This window comes from Eptatretus burgeri, chromosome 10 (genome assembly GCF_056783735.1).
Source record: "Eptatretus burgeri isolate ZD-2024b chromosome 10, Ebu_testis_v1, whole genome shotgun sequence".
NCBI lineage: Eukaryota > Metazoa > Chordata > Myxini > Myxiniformes > Myxinidae > Eptatretus > Eptatretus burgeri.
In genome coordinates this window covers 99,209,611-99,223,318 of record NC_140970.1, presented here as the reverse complement: position 1 = coordinate 99,223,318, position 13,708 = coordinate 99,209,611, and the positions used below count along the sequence as shown (strand labels likewise).

Here is a 13,708-nt window from a genome sequence, read left to right as displayed (position 1 = left end):
GATTCGGACCAGGGGTGTGCTTGACAACCCCCACCCCCCCCCCCGCTTTCCCTCCGAAATTAAGAGCAGCAGTAAAATTTTATTTTCTTCTCGGTACGAACCATGGCAGACCAAGACGAGCTGGTACAGGTGGGTTCTGAAACATTATTAAAATAATCTGTGGCTCAGGACAACACCGGGCAGGAAGACCTTTCCATGCGATTAGACCCAGAGGTAGCATTGGGGGCAGTAGCGGCGGCGCATGAGCTCCCGCTACATCAAATTTCCCTCACAGAGGACCTCGCGATCGCTAACGGATTCGCATCCTATCGTGGCGGATCGGCTCCGCCCTGAGCCATCGGGCACGGACCAGATTATGGAAATGATGAAACAAATGATGGAACGCAAGGACATGGGGGAAATCCGAATAAGAGGTGAAATGCAGAACATGAATTGGAAAATGGCGGATGGGATCAGAACTGCACGTGGGGAAATGACCGAGTCGAGGGGAAGTGTGGAGGCTGTTTGGACTGTGATGACGACGGGCAAGGTCGAGGTGACTAGTGAGGCCACGATAGTCGCGAGTGAAACCTGTCAACTAGGACAGGTAGAGACGAAAAGCCAGGAATTGGGCATCATAAACGAGGTAAAGGTTGAATTGCACGAAATTAAAGAAGACACACACATAGAACTGGTAGGGGACATTGGGGTTGAGCTTGTGGAATGTCTTGAGACCGGATGTAAGGGTTGGATGGCCTCCTTCAGGAACAGAGGGAGAGAATACGCTACCTCGAAGCAGACCGCGACTCGGTGGGTCCAGTGAAGGTTCGGCTGGGTGAGGTGAAGCTGGGGCATGAGGAAAAATGGAGGGGAATTGGCTCGAGTGAATTTGGAAAGAACGTGTCCCCATGTGAGCACTGCGCAGGGGCCGACGTGCTGTGCGCCGCGAGTGGTCTTCGCCGGACGCGCGGAGCGAGTCTCGATGGCGACACGGCCGGGCCTGTCTGCATGGCAACAGAGCGACCCGTGTGCAAGTGACGTCACCAGGGATCGCGCGGCACGAAGGCCAGGTGAGCAACGCACGATGGCTCACATGGCGAATGGCTCGAAAGCGAGCGCTTGGCGCAATCAGCAGGGTGACGTTACGCATTAAATTATCGGCCAACGGAAGGGGACGAGCGAGTTGCAAACCGCTGCCCTGGCGATGCAAGTCCTACCGAGCCTTTGCACAAGTACCCGATCCCCGGCCAGAATGTAGTGAACATCCCTGTCGGGGGAAAAGGAGCACTAGTTCGGGGAAGGGTTTAGCGTTAGATAGACCGGCCTCGTGGGGCATTACCAATAGTCCTCCATGGGACCCGGTAACACGAGTTAGGGGAATTTTAGTTTAGAATTTAGAATGGATTGGAGGCATGGACAGACATGGAACGTGTCGTGAGGACGTAGCTTAGCGATATAATTAAATGGAACGTGCATTCGAGTAAGGGATGACGGGGAGTACGAACTAGTTAGGGGAACGTAGTTAGTGTCAGTATTGGTGTGAAGGAAAAAATAGGAAGAAAGAAACATGAGTGAATGTGGGTCAGCGGGCCCGAGCGTGAATGGAGTGAATGTGGAATGCATTGTGCGGACGAATGATTTGGGGGAGGAGTGAATCCCACCCAAGGGAACCCGGGGTTCATGTCATGTTAGTTAGTGGGTTAGTTAAATTAATCAAAACGGATGTCGGTTTGTTGTTGGTGTCGAATGAAGGCACGAAACCTTTTGAAGGGTGCAGGAGTCTATTGACCGGCTGGGACCATGGCTGTTAAAATATGCATACTGAGTAGAGAGCACCCCGGGCATCGAAGTAGTCGGCCAGAGTAGGCCATGGGTCCAAGGGACCGAGTTAGTGTAATGGGCACGGGTATGCCACGGAAACGGGACCCGGAGCACCAAAATGCCACGTGGGCATCGACGGGGAAGATGCCAGAAAGGGCATTCCCCACGTTCATAAGGAGTAGGTAGGCTCGGAGACAGCCTCACCGACCCGGGGGTGCCATAGTTCGAGTTCGGCAGATGGGTATCCTGGCCAATGGAGCCACGCTGCCCAGCCACGAAATTGTGCAAGAGCATGAGAGAAAATTTGCGGGCCAGGCCCAAATTAATAACGAACACCAACACAGGCGACGGGAATCGTGGTTGCTGGAACCGATAGTTTAAAGAAACAGGTGTGTTTAAAAGCCCCGGGGATAAATTAACGTTTAATAAATGCTCGGATAGATAGGAAACGTGTACCTCTTCGCACCATCCATCCTTTTGCTGTTCGTAGGCCGCTGGACTCACCTTGGGAAATTTCTGGAATCTGTGGGAGTTATTCTGGGGCTGCATTGGGCCTCGAGACAGATTCACTTGTCTCTTCTTTAATCCTTTCCAAAGGGTCCTTAGGGATTGGGGATGGACAGTCAGGACAGGTAAGCCGAACAAAGACAATAAGCGGGTTAGGGACACGCGTAATTGTTTTTTAAAAAAAAAAGTCTAAATTTCGGGGGTTTTTTTTGTTGCAAGCTCATGGTGGTGGGTATGGACAAGGACAGGCATTGGTAATAGGTTGGGGGGAGACCGTAGGGCAGGTCCAAGCCCGTCTTCGGACCGCCCAATGCCACCACACTCCCTCTACAACCTCATGAGACCACGCCGAGGCCGGCCAGCTTCATGTGCCGACCCGCCGCACCTTACCTGGTCTGCATTTGCCATGCTTTTCCTGCCTTTGCCTCGACTCCGTTTGCCATACCTGCCCATGCCTTTATTTGCATTTCCATGTCACAACCTTTACCATGTGCTCCAGGACCATCTCTGAAAGTGTTTGCAAGGACTGCCCAGCAGGCAGCCGCATTACCGGGGACTGCACTGAGTAGCCTGGATATCTCCTTGATGTTTCATAAAGGCCAGTTGAAATGGCCTGTGAGATGGCGCATGGTCTGCCGTGTTAGGGTGAGTTGCCTCCAGCAGCTGAAAAAAAGAAAGAAGAATTCAACGACACACAAGGGACCTTTGAAGTTCCTAAAGACGCCCGATCATCAATTGCCTGCTGTGCACTCATCCACAAATGTTGCCTTTGTGTTTTCTCTCCTCAAATCAGAGATCCTGAGATCACAGATCTCAAATTCAGCCGCTGATGGCTGTGGCAGCCATTTTCCACTGCCATCAAAAATTTTGAGATGGCCCAATATTCATATCTGTTTATAATATGATAGGCTGTTAGTGTGCCAAATTTGGTGCTTTCCTCACAAAATGCACAATTGTTATGCTAAGTTGCCCCACTAATAGTCCTCACCCACCTGTTGTTTGTTTAGTACCGGCAATGTAGTTAAGTTGTCTGAATGAGTCTGTTGGTTTAGTTACGCAACGCACTAGGTTATTAATTTTTGGGACATGTATTCCAAATGTCACACTCAGGGATCCCGAGGTAAAACGTACTCGGGGAAACCTACATCTGCATGCCACACGAAAATTAACGACTCGGGTCGAGCCTATCAAAAAGGGGGGGGGGGGGAGGGTAGTGTTACGGATCTGGAAACCATATGCATTCAAACATACAGATGTCCCAAAAGTCAGTTATTCCGTTAAGTACATGTGAAGACAGGTCCCTTCCTTTTGTCTTGTGGGAGAATAAAAGGTGTGTGTTGCGATGTGTTTTTTTAGGTAGGTTATTAAATCATTACATCCAACAACCATCCCATCCCCATTCATGATCCACTACCCACCTGCTATCTAATCACACCCTGACTTGCCGAGGCAAGATCTTGCAGCCGTTCCTTGCCGCTTCCACAAACGTTCCTTTTCAACGTTGTAACTCTTGCACGACGAGTTCAAACACGCGTGGAGGGGGGGGGGGTTCCCCCAACAAGGCCGAGACCCCGCCCAGAAGGGGCGGATCCATGGAGGCCCTGTCCAATCAGGGTGGACGGTGATGTCTGTTCCACCGAGTCCCCGCCCCGTTCAGGGAGGTCCATAAAAAGACGACACCATCCTCAGTCTTGAGGGGAGTTCTTTGGAGGAGTGAGTTGGTTGGTGTGCGTCGTGTGTTCCGAGGTGGAGTCTGAGTTCAGTTCACTTCAGTTCACTTCAGAAGGAATTCAGCTCTGCGTGGGGCATTTGAGGGCGTGCGTTGGAGGTTTATTGGAGACGAGGTATTCGTTGTGGCAAAAAATGCACTTGTTTTAGGCAAATAAGACCGTTTTACATGAATTATATTTCTTCTGTAAAATATTTTATATTGCTCAGAACAAGATAAAATACACACTATTACATAAAAAACACGTGTTTCTACATTAGAGTTGTGTTCTACAACATAAGATGGGTCAGAACAAGTTAATGTGTTGCTAAAAATGCTTGTTTTTGGCAAATAAGACCATTTCGGCATGAATAATGTTTTTGTAAAATTTATGGTTTTGATTGGAACAAGTAAAATACACACGATTCGATGAAAAATCCATGTTTCTTGCATTACAATATAATTTTGAAAAAAATGGGGTCAGAACAAGCTAATGTGTTGTTAAAAATTCTCGTTTTCAGCAAATGAGACCGTTTTTGCATGAAAAAGATGTCTTGTGTAAAATGTGTTGTTTTTGCTTCATGCAAACTAAAACGCATACTATTTGATGAAAAATGCACGTTTTTGCATTAGAAAAGAAATTGGAGTCAAAATAACCAAAAATGTTGTTTAAAATGCTTGTTTTAGGCAAATAAGACCGTTTTTGCATGAATTAAGTTTCTTGCGTAAAGTAATTTGGTTTGCTGAAAAACAAGCTAAAATACACACTATCTGATGAAAACCCCGTTCTGCAAATAGAAGAGTGATTTGCAATATAAAACGGGGTCATAACCAGCTAAAGTCTCTTCAAAAACACTTGCATTAGGCAAATAAGACCGTTTTTGCATGAATTAAGTTTCTTGCATAAAGTAATTTGGTTTGCTGAAAAACAAGCTAAAATACACACTATTTGATGAAAACCCCGTTCTGCAAATAGAAGAGTGATTTGCAATATAAAACGGGGTCATAACCAGCTAAAGTCTCTTCAAAAACACTTGCATTAGGCAAATAAGACCGTTTTTGGGTGAATAACTTTCTTGTGTAAAATGTATTGTTTTCCTTACAACAAGTTAAAATACACACTATTTGATTAAAAAAAAAACACATATTTCTATATTAGAATCATGATTAGTACAAAAAAGGGGGTCAGAACAAGCTATTGTGTTGTTAAAAATGCTTGTTTTTGGCAAAAAAAGACCGTTTCTGCATGAGTAAGGTTTCTTGGGTAAAATGTGTTGTTTTGCTTTGAACAAGCTGAAATACACACAGTTTCATGGAAAACACGTTTTTTTGCATTGAAATTGTGATTTTTTTTTTTAAATAAAAAAACAGGGTCAGAACAAGCTCATGTGTAAAAAACTGCTTGCAATTGTTAAATTAGACCATTTTTGCATGCATATGGATTCTTGTGTGAATCAGAATTAACAAGAAAAAGAGCAGAGATTGCAGACTCTCACCAGGACTTCTTTTGAGTGGTGTATTTTATGGTTTCTATGGTAAATCCAATATGGCTGCCAAACCATGTGACCTATGATATCATACGTTTGAACATTTTGTTCCTCATGGAGAGGCGGTCATACATGTAAAGTTTTGCCTCGATCTGTTGAGCCACTTCAGAGAAGATTTTTGAAGGATTTTTGTTTTTAAACAATATGGCTGCCAAATCACTTGACCGATGACGTCATAATTTTTTTTTTCTGTGAACCATTTTATCCCGAGATGACCCTCAAAAACTTCCATACTGATCGGATGTGGCATTCTACATATGCAATGACGTCAGTAGGGTAAGAATACTGATTCTGGCTCACTTTTCCCCATGTAAATGAATGGGGGATTTTCAGCGATTTATATTTTTTTCCCCTAAAAATAAATCCCCTTTTTATCCCAAGGTATATTTATTTGTCTCCCCTTTTAACTTGGAGGTTGAACCTCATTGAATTGAACAGCTCACTCATTGAACCTATAAAGATTTGTTCATTCTCAAATTCCTTCAATAGTTTAATTTTCTTTGCACAATAATCCCCATCTAAAATATTGACAAACAAAACATTTGAATCTTTATATTTTTTAAGATACCCCATTTGTGCCATTACGAAATGATAAACTTCTCTTAATGCTCTTGTTTGACCACCTCCTGAGCCACAGGTTATTTTTTGTTAAGCCCCGCCCACTTTTCTTTAAGCCCCGCCCACTTTTGTTAAGCCCCGCCCACTTTTCATAAGGTAATTTTTCTAAGCCACACCCACTTTTCCTAAGCCCTGCCCACTTTTGCTAAGCTCCGCCCACTTTTCATAAGGTATTTTTTCTAAGCCACGCCCACTTTTCCTAAGCCCCCGCCCACTTTTGCTAAGTTCCGCCCACTTTTCATAAGGTATTTTTTCTAAGCCACGCCCACTTTTCCTAAGCTCCGCCTACTTTTGCTAAGCCCCGCCCACTCTTACATCATTTCCAGTTCATCTCTGACTCACAAAGAAATCACTAGAAAATTACAGGATGTTATGGTTTTGAAAAATTTCCCAATGAAGGCTTGCCTAGGCTTGCCCAGGGAATTTCCAAAGGAAACCACACCCACCAGTCTTTCTCTATAAAAGCTTCAAACCCAGGCTCCATTTTAAACATTTGTTCTTGCTGACAATGGTGTTCTGTGTGCTTGTCTCAAACTCTCTGTCTTCTATGGAACTAAACCTTCAAGTTGATGAACTGGATTCAAACCTCTTATCTATTGAGGTAAGATTTTTTATTTTCCTATTTTCAAACTTTGATTGAAGCATACTCATTTAATAATTAAATAACTTAATTAATACATTATTATTTTCTCTCACAGGAAATTGTATCTGAAAATACTGCTTTTGCTACAACTTGTGGAAAGATTGTTGGCTTGGTTGAAGACCTTGAGTGGGATGACTTTGGTGTTCCTTGGAACTCTCTGTCTTCTATGGAACTAAACCTTCAAGTTGATGAACTGGATTCAAACCTCTTATCTATTGAGGTAAGATTTTTTATTTTCCTATTTTCAAACTTTGATTGAAGCATACTCATTTAATAATTAAATAACTTAATTAATACATTATTATTTTCTCTCACAGGAAATTGTGTCTGAAATACGAAATGAAAATACTGCTTTTGCTACAACTTGGGGCGAAATTGTTGGCTTGGTTGAAGACCTTATGAGCGACCAAGACCCACAGAACGAGGACGTCCTTGATGACCCAACCAAAGAGTTATACCTTGGAGACCAGCAAAATCCTGAAAAAGAGTTTTACAGCAATAGTACTCATTGTGAGTTATCAAGACAATACCCACTGAACAAGTTATACCTTGATGAGCCAGAATACAAGTTTTACCTTGGAGACTCACAAATTTTGAAAAAATCAGTAAATGAGTTCTGCCTTGATGGTTTTAATAACTACCTTGGAGACTCAGGAAAAGGGTTCTGCCAAGATGGTTCTAAATATGGGGCCTACCTTGGAGACTCACAAATTTTGAAAAAATCAGTAAATGAGTTCTGCCTTGATGGTTTAAATAACTACCTTGGAGACTCAGGAAAAGGGTTCTGCCAAGATGGTTCTAAATATGGGGCCTACCTTGGAGACTCACAAATTTTGAAAAAAATCAGTAAATGAGTTCTGCCTTGATGGTTTAAATAACTACCTTGGAGACTCAGGAAAAGGGTTCTGCCAAGATGGTTCTAAATATGGGTCCTACCTTGGAGACTCACAAATTTTGAAAAAATCAGTAAATGAGTTATCCTTAAGAGACTTTGTAAGTTGGTTTTACTTTGAATACTTGAAATGTGGGTTCTGGATTGATAACTCACAATGTGATACATATCTTGGAAACTCAACGGGAATGTGGTTATACCTTGAAGACTTGGAAAGTTGGGTTTATGTTGGACACTTGAAACTTTTTGGGGGCTTTTATTTATTTATTTATTTATTTATTATTATTATTATTTTATTTATTTATATTTTGGAGACTTTTGGAGTTGCTATCACTCTTTGGGATCTAAACCTATCAAGAAAGTTCTTACTCCCTCTTTCTATGTCATCAAACCTGAAAGCCTTAAAAGACAGAATTGGAAGAAAAAAAAAAAAAAACGTAAAATATATATATATATAGGTGGAAATCTCATTTTGAAAAAGACTGTGTTGGGTGAGGATTGAGTTGGGGTTGAGATTTTGAATGTGAGGGTTGGGGTTGAGATTTTGAATGTGAGGGTTGGGACACACACACATACACACCAACAAACAAAGTTAAGCCTTGACTATTCAGTTGAGGATTCTGTGTTTGGGGGTTCACAGATCTAAGAACGTCCCCCTTGACACACATTATATACTGTTATACACCTCGGACTTGGCCCTCGAGTGTCCACAACGGTGTATAGTAGGAGGGAGTGAAGCGCCAACCTATTGCTCCCATTGCACACACACACACAAACAAAAGTTAAGCCTTGACTATTCAGTTGAGGATTCTGTGTTTGGGGGTTCACAGATCTAAGAACGTCCCCCTTGACACACATTATATACTGTTATACACCTCGGACTTGGCCCTCGAGTGTCCACAAAGGTGTATTATCTGCTTAGTTTTGTCTTTTGTAATTCCTGTGAATAAAATGAACCTAAAATCTCTTCCCCTTCCAAATCATATATTTTATAAGTCCAAGGAACTGTATCTATTACATCAACAATTTTAAAAGTTCTTTCGTCCATCGTTCAGTAAAACCCTTTTCAAAATGAGATTTCCACCTATATATTCTTACGATATCACCAACTTTGAACTTAGGTTTTCTGACATTAATCTCTTTTTCATATTTTAATTTTGTAAATGTTTCTGATGGCTTCATATTCGTTGATGTGTGAATCGTGTCATTATACTTATCCACAATATCCTGAATAAAAGATGACCATTGTTGTGAACCGAGTTGTGTGAATTTTTTATATAGTCTCTCTTTTAAGGTACGATTAAAACGTTCAACAACAACTGCCTTCCCTTCATTAAAGGTACTGTATAATGTAATACTGTTATTTTTTAGAAAATTCATAAATGTCTTGTTATAAAACTCTCTACCCTCATCAGTCCACAATTTCTTAGGTTTTCTCTTACTTTTTATTAAATATCTGTTGAAAAGCTAACATAAGAGTATTACCTGTTTTGTTTTTAAAGGGACAACCCACGCATATCTACTCCTCAAATCAATAGCAGTTAAAGCATACTTGTACCCCTTATCATTATTGAGTTCAATCAAATCAACCAGACCAGATATAATCTACTTCCTTGGAATAAACTTTCCTTCTCTGAAACTTTGTGAATATTGGTTTATGTAATTCATCAGCTAATTGCTCTTCAATCTTAATGACATCATTAGAGCTTACAAGTTTTTTGAATTTCCAAGTCCAAGTTTCAATTTAGCACTGATCATCTTCTTCACAATGAACCGATCAACTTTTTCTCTCAAGGTAGGATTTTGTATCAGAGACAAATTATACAACATTTCTCTATCGGCTTCATGCTTTTCTTCCAACGTTGTGGTATTCCCATAATCAATATCGTGTCTCATGCACACTTCATCAACTCTATTGATAGGCTTACTCCAGGATTTAGGATTGTCTGCCTCATCTAATCTTTTATCCAAGTTTGTGCCTGGACCACAGAAAGAATACCCTGGAAGATGTAATTCCCCTGGTATTCCAGTAGTTGTAAATTTACTTCCTGATAAAAACTTTTGTATATCTCCTCCGAGTTTGTGTTTGGAGATAAATTGATTTTTTTTTGAACCACACACCGAACATATACCTTTTTGTATAACCCTGTTATTTTTACTTTTAATATATGAAATATTTTTAGTATTAGTTTTCTTTTTACATTTGAGACAATAACTCATTTATTTATGAGAAAAATTTCTGCAGAGTGCAAAAACCTTTTTAGTTTCCAACATGCACATTTGAATCTTAATTTTTAAAACATAAAGAATCCTTAGAAATGCCTTCACTCTCTCCTCCATTTATTTAAGAAAAAAACTTGAATTAAAATGAATAGCTTGACGATGCTAATAGTTTTGTTGAAAGTATTGCAAATAGACTTGTTAATTCTTTGTATTCCTTCCTGGTGGGTTGAGTTATTTTCTGTAATACCTCTATTCTTTTTTGAATCTCACTGGTTTCCATACCATAATATTCATTTACCCTCTCTCTTTCCTCCCTCTCCCTCTCCTCCTTCTCCTTTTCCTCCTCTTCCCTCTCTTCTTCAACTCCTTCCTCATCCCTTACTATACTTGAATCGTTTACACCCCATAGAATATTATACATATATTCATCAGGATTTCTTGTTATTCCTGTATCCAAAATAATTTTTTACAACAGGAAACCAATAAAATTTCTTTTGAATTTCTAAAAGAGCCTTACCTTTTCTTAACCTTATAATTTTTTCATTATTTAACATTCTAATTAAATCTAAAGTTGTTGGTTTATCAACATCAGCATAATGCCAATCTTTTATTGAAAATACCTCATTCTTATGTTGTAGAACATATTTATTAAAATACCGAATACCCTTTTCTTGAAGGTATGCTTGAACACAGAAATGATAATTTTCTTGAAGCCTTCTTGCTGTCATTTATGTATTAGAAATATATGTTAGAATAATATTATGGCACGAAACACCTCCCCATCTTCCCATTGTTAAATCATTTTGTATTTCCTTACTTATTATATATAATCCTGTTTTTTCTGTTTTCATGAGATAAACAAGGGCAAAACCATTATTATATTTACCCTTATTAAATTCTTTTATTTGTTGTTTACTAATCGTGGCTCCACAAAACTCATTCTCGATACCAAGTGGATAATATTCTTCCTTACGAGACTGATTTAATTGTTCCAGGTCTTCGAGGTTAATTTTAAATGACCAATTATACCTAAATCATTCATATCATACCCCCATTGTTCTATTCTCATACAAACGATACGCCCTTCTTTATAAAAATTTATTTTAATTCGAACTGTGAATTCTGTATGACCTGGAGATAATATCAACACTTCTGTATCTTTAGAATACACAGCTGTTTTATTTAAGTATATATATTGTGATAAATCGCTTAATCTCACCAAGTCATTCGCGTCAGTCGGGCTTGGATAATTTTTTTAATTTATAAACATTTTTCATGTTAATATTTTTGTTTATATTATATTTATGTCGTTCAGCCTGTGCCTTTGTGTAATAATTTGATAAATCAATATCCAGTTCTTGAGATACACCAAAGATAGAACCATCTTTACCAACATAAGTCATTTATATTAGATTAAAAATAATATCATAAAATTTTTATTTTTGTTGAGTTGAAATAACACATATAGACATAATTGACCACAACACTTGGAATTTAATTCTTGGACTTGAAATGTTTGATAAACACCATTCTGTAAGAATTTTATGACTTCAACAGGTGGTGGAAGACCAAAACTATCAAAATAATATTTGTCTTGACTATTAAAAATACAAACCCAATGAGAACCGTTCCCATCATTATCTTCTAAGTTCATAATAATATTCTTTGTATGTTTCGACACATTTGTTAATTCATCTCTCATACAAATAACCACATTATGAATTTTTAATTTCTTACAATATTTGGCAAGTTGTAAATTTGATGTTGTATTCTTTCCAAATTCTTTCAACCACTCATCAATGCTCATTTATTTATTAGAAAGATATAATCCATTACCTCTTTTCGTTAATTTTACACCTGCTTGTGCTATAGAAGAAAGCATATCTCCAACTAACAATCTCGCTTTATCAGGCAGACCTTCAAGTTTTTCAGCAAAATCTACAATTACACCACTTCCACTAATTTGTTTCTCCAACTCTTTGTTATGTCTTTCCAATTCTTTTTGAGCCTGGAGTTGAGCCTTCCTTTCGTTGGCAGTTTTGACCGCTGTTGAAATACCACCCGTCAATGCTCCAACCGCACTTAAACCAGCAAATAAAGGAATTAGAAAAGGATGAAATCCTCCACTCGTCTCTCTTATTGAATATTTTTTCAACATTGGTTTTGTCATTTTAATTTTAAGTGAGTCAGTGTCATTCAAGATTTTAACCTGTTCTCTTGTGAGCAAAACATCAATTCTTACTGCTCCTTTTCTCTGAATTGTATTAACATTAATCGTACAAGGCTTTTGATTTTGAACACAAGATGATAGTTTATGAAGATTGATTTGATTAACATATACCCCAGTTGGTACTTTGCCACTCATTTATTTAACAAAAAAATTATGTGAGACTAATCATCACACCATTATCTGTATTAATCTGCAATTCTGTTTCTTCCAAAAGCAAACAATATGTATCAACTTCTTCACTCTCTCCTCTTTCAATGTATAGGGAAGTATCCACTCGATTCGACTTTATAGTTTCTTTTTGAGCGCTCAGGTCAAACGTATAGATTGTATACAAACTTTTAAATGCTGTCATATCCAAAATAGGTTCTTTATTTCCATTACTTTCACACACCTTTTGGTAAGACTTGTATGCTTCAGCAAAATCATTTTTTCCCAATTAATTTCCAATCTATCTCGTGGATAAAATGTTCCATCTAGAGAAGCAGCAAAGTTGTTTCACCTTAGCATTATCACTCAATGCATTATTCTTATCCAGTCGCAGTATCACCATCTGGCTTTTAAAAAATCATCCACAGATATCGTGGCTTTCCTTCCAGAACACCCAAATTCCACGTGTAAGTAGTTTGATTGAGTTTAACGTGTTGACATCTTCTTTTGAGGTATGATACACTGAGTGGTCTCTTTGAGTTAAGTCTTCGATTCAACATCTCTTCTGTTTTAAGATTAGGAGTATATTCACTGATATACCAACTCATCTCCTCAATTACAAATTTATTCTGATCACCAAAAGCATTACCAACACCAAAAAGCAATCTATTTTCATTATCATTCCTTTGTAGTTGAAATCTAATTTTAAGACCATACAGAACTTTATCATAATCACAAAATCCAAATATACCTTTAAGAGGAACTGCCACAGTAAAACTATTTTCTGCTTTTGTATCATCATTATACATTCCTTTCCTTTGAATATATCCAGGGTCTGTGTTTGTTCCCGTTGACATATCAGGAATAAAACCTTCGACAGACCCCTTTCCCATTCTATCACTGAATGTATAGAGTGTAAATTTCATCATTTCAGATACAGCAGAGACATAATCAACCGCTTCAACTTCTTGTGTTCCAATATACAATCGCACACTATCAAACATTTTCCAGAAGAAATCATTTACAAGTGTAGCGTTTGTGTTATTCCCAGCCTTAGTGAATTTAAATTTACACAACAAGAAACTTTCGGAGAGATTCAAATAGGTTTGTTGATTATTTATTTCAAAACTTTTTGTACCATTTGTATTCCAGTCTGTTCCAGTTATTGCATTTACCTTGAAGTAATCTTCTTTTTTAGTGGAGTTTGAGATAATAATAGTATCATCCAAATCATAGATACTATCAATTGCTTCCATACTTGTATTTATTTAGGAAAAAGATGTTAAAACTTTTGAAATCCTGATCCAAGTATTTGAATTATTTTCTGTCGTTCTTGGGGGACAACTGAGTTTTACCTTTCTTAATTTCTTTTATTGCTTGTAATTTATGAGAT

At 38.8% G+C, this 13,708-nt stretch overlaps 1 long non-coding RNA gene across 1 annotated transcript; it reads left to right on the top strand.

Annotated features, from left to right (window-relative positions):
- Positions 1-6,894: 6,894 nt before the first annotated feature.
- LOC147019258 (uncharacterized) lies at positions 6,895-8,180 on the top strand. The gene is made up of 2 exons (XR_015062715.1): positions 6,895-7,043; positions 7,141-8,180. It is a non-coding gene; the product is annotated as an uncharacterized LOC147019258 (long non-coding RNA).
- The last annotated feature ends 5,528 nt before the right edge of the window (positions 8,181-13,708 follow it).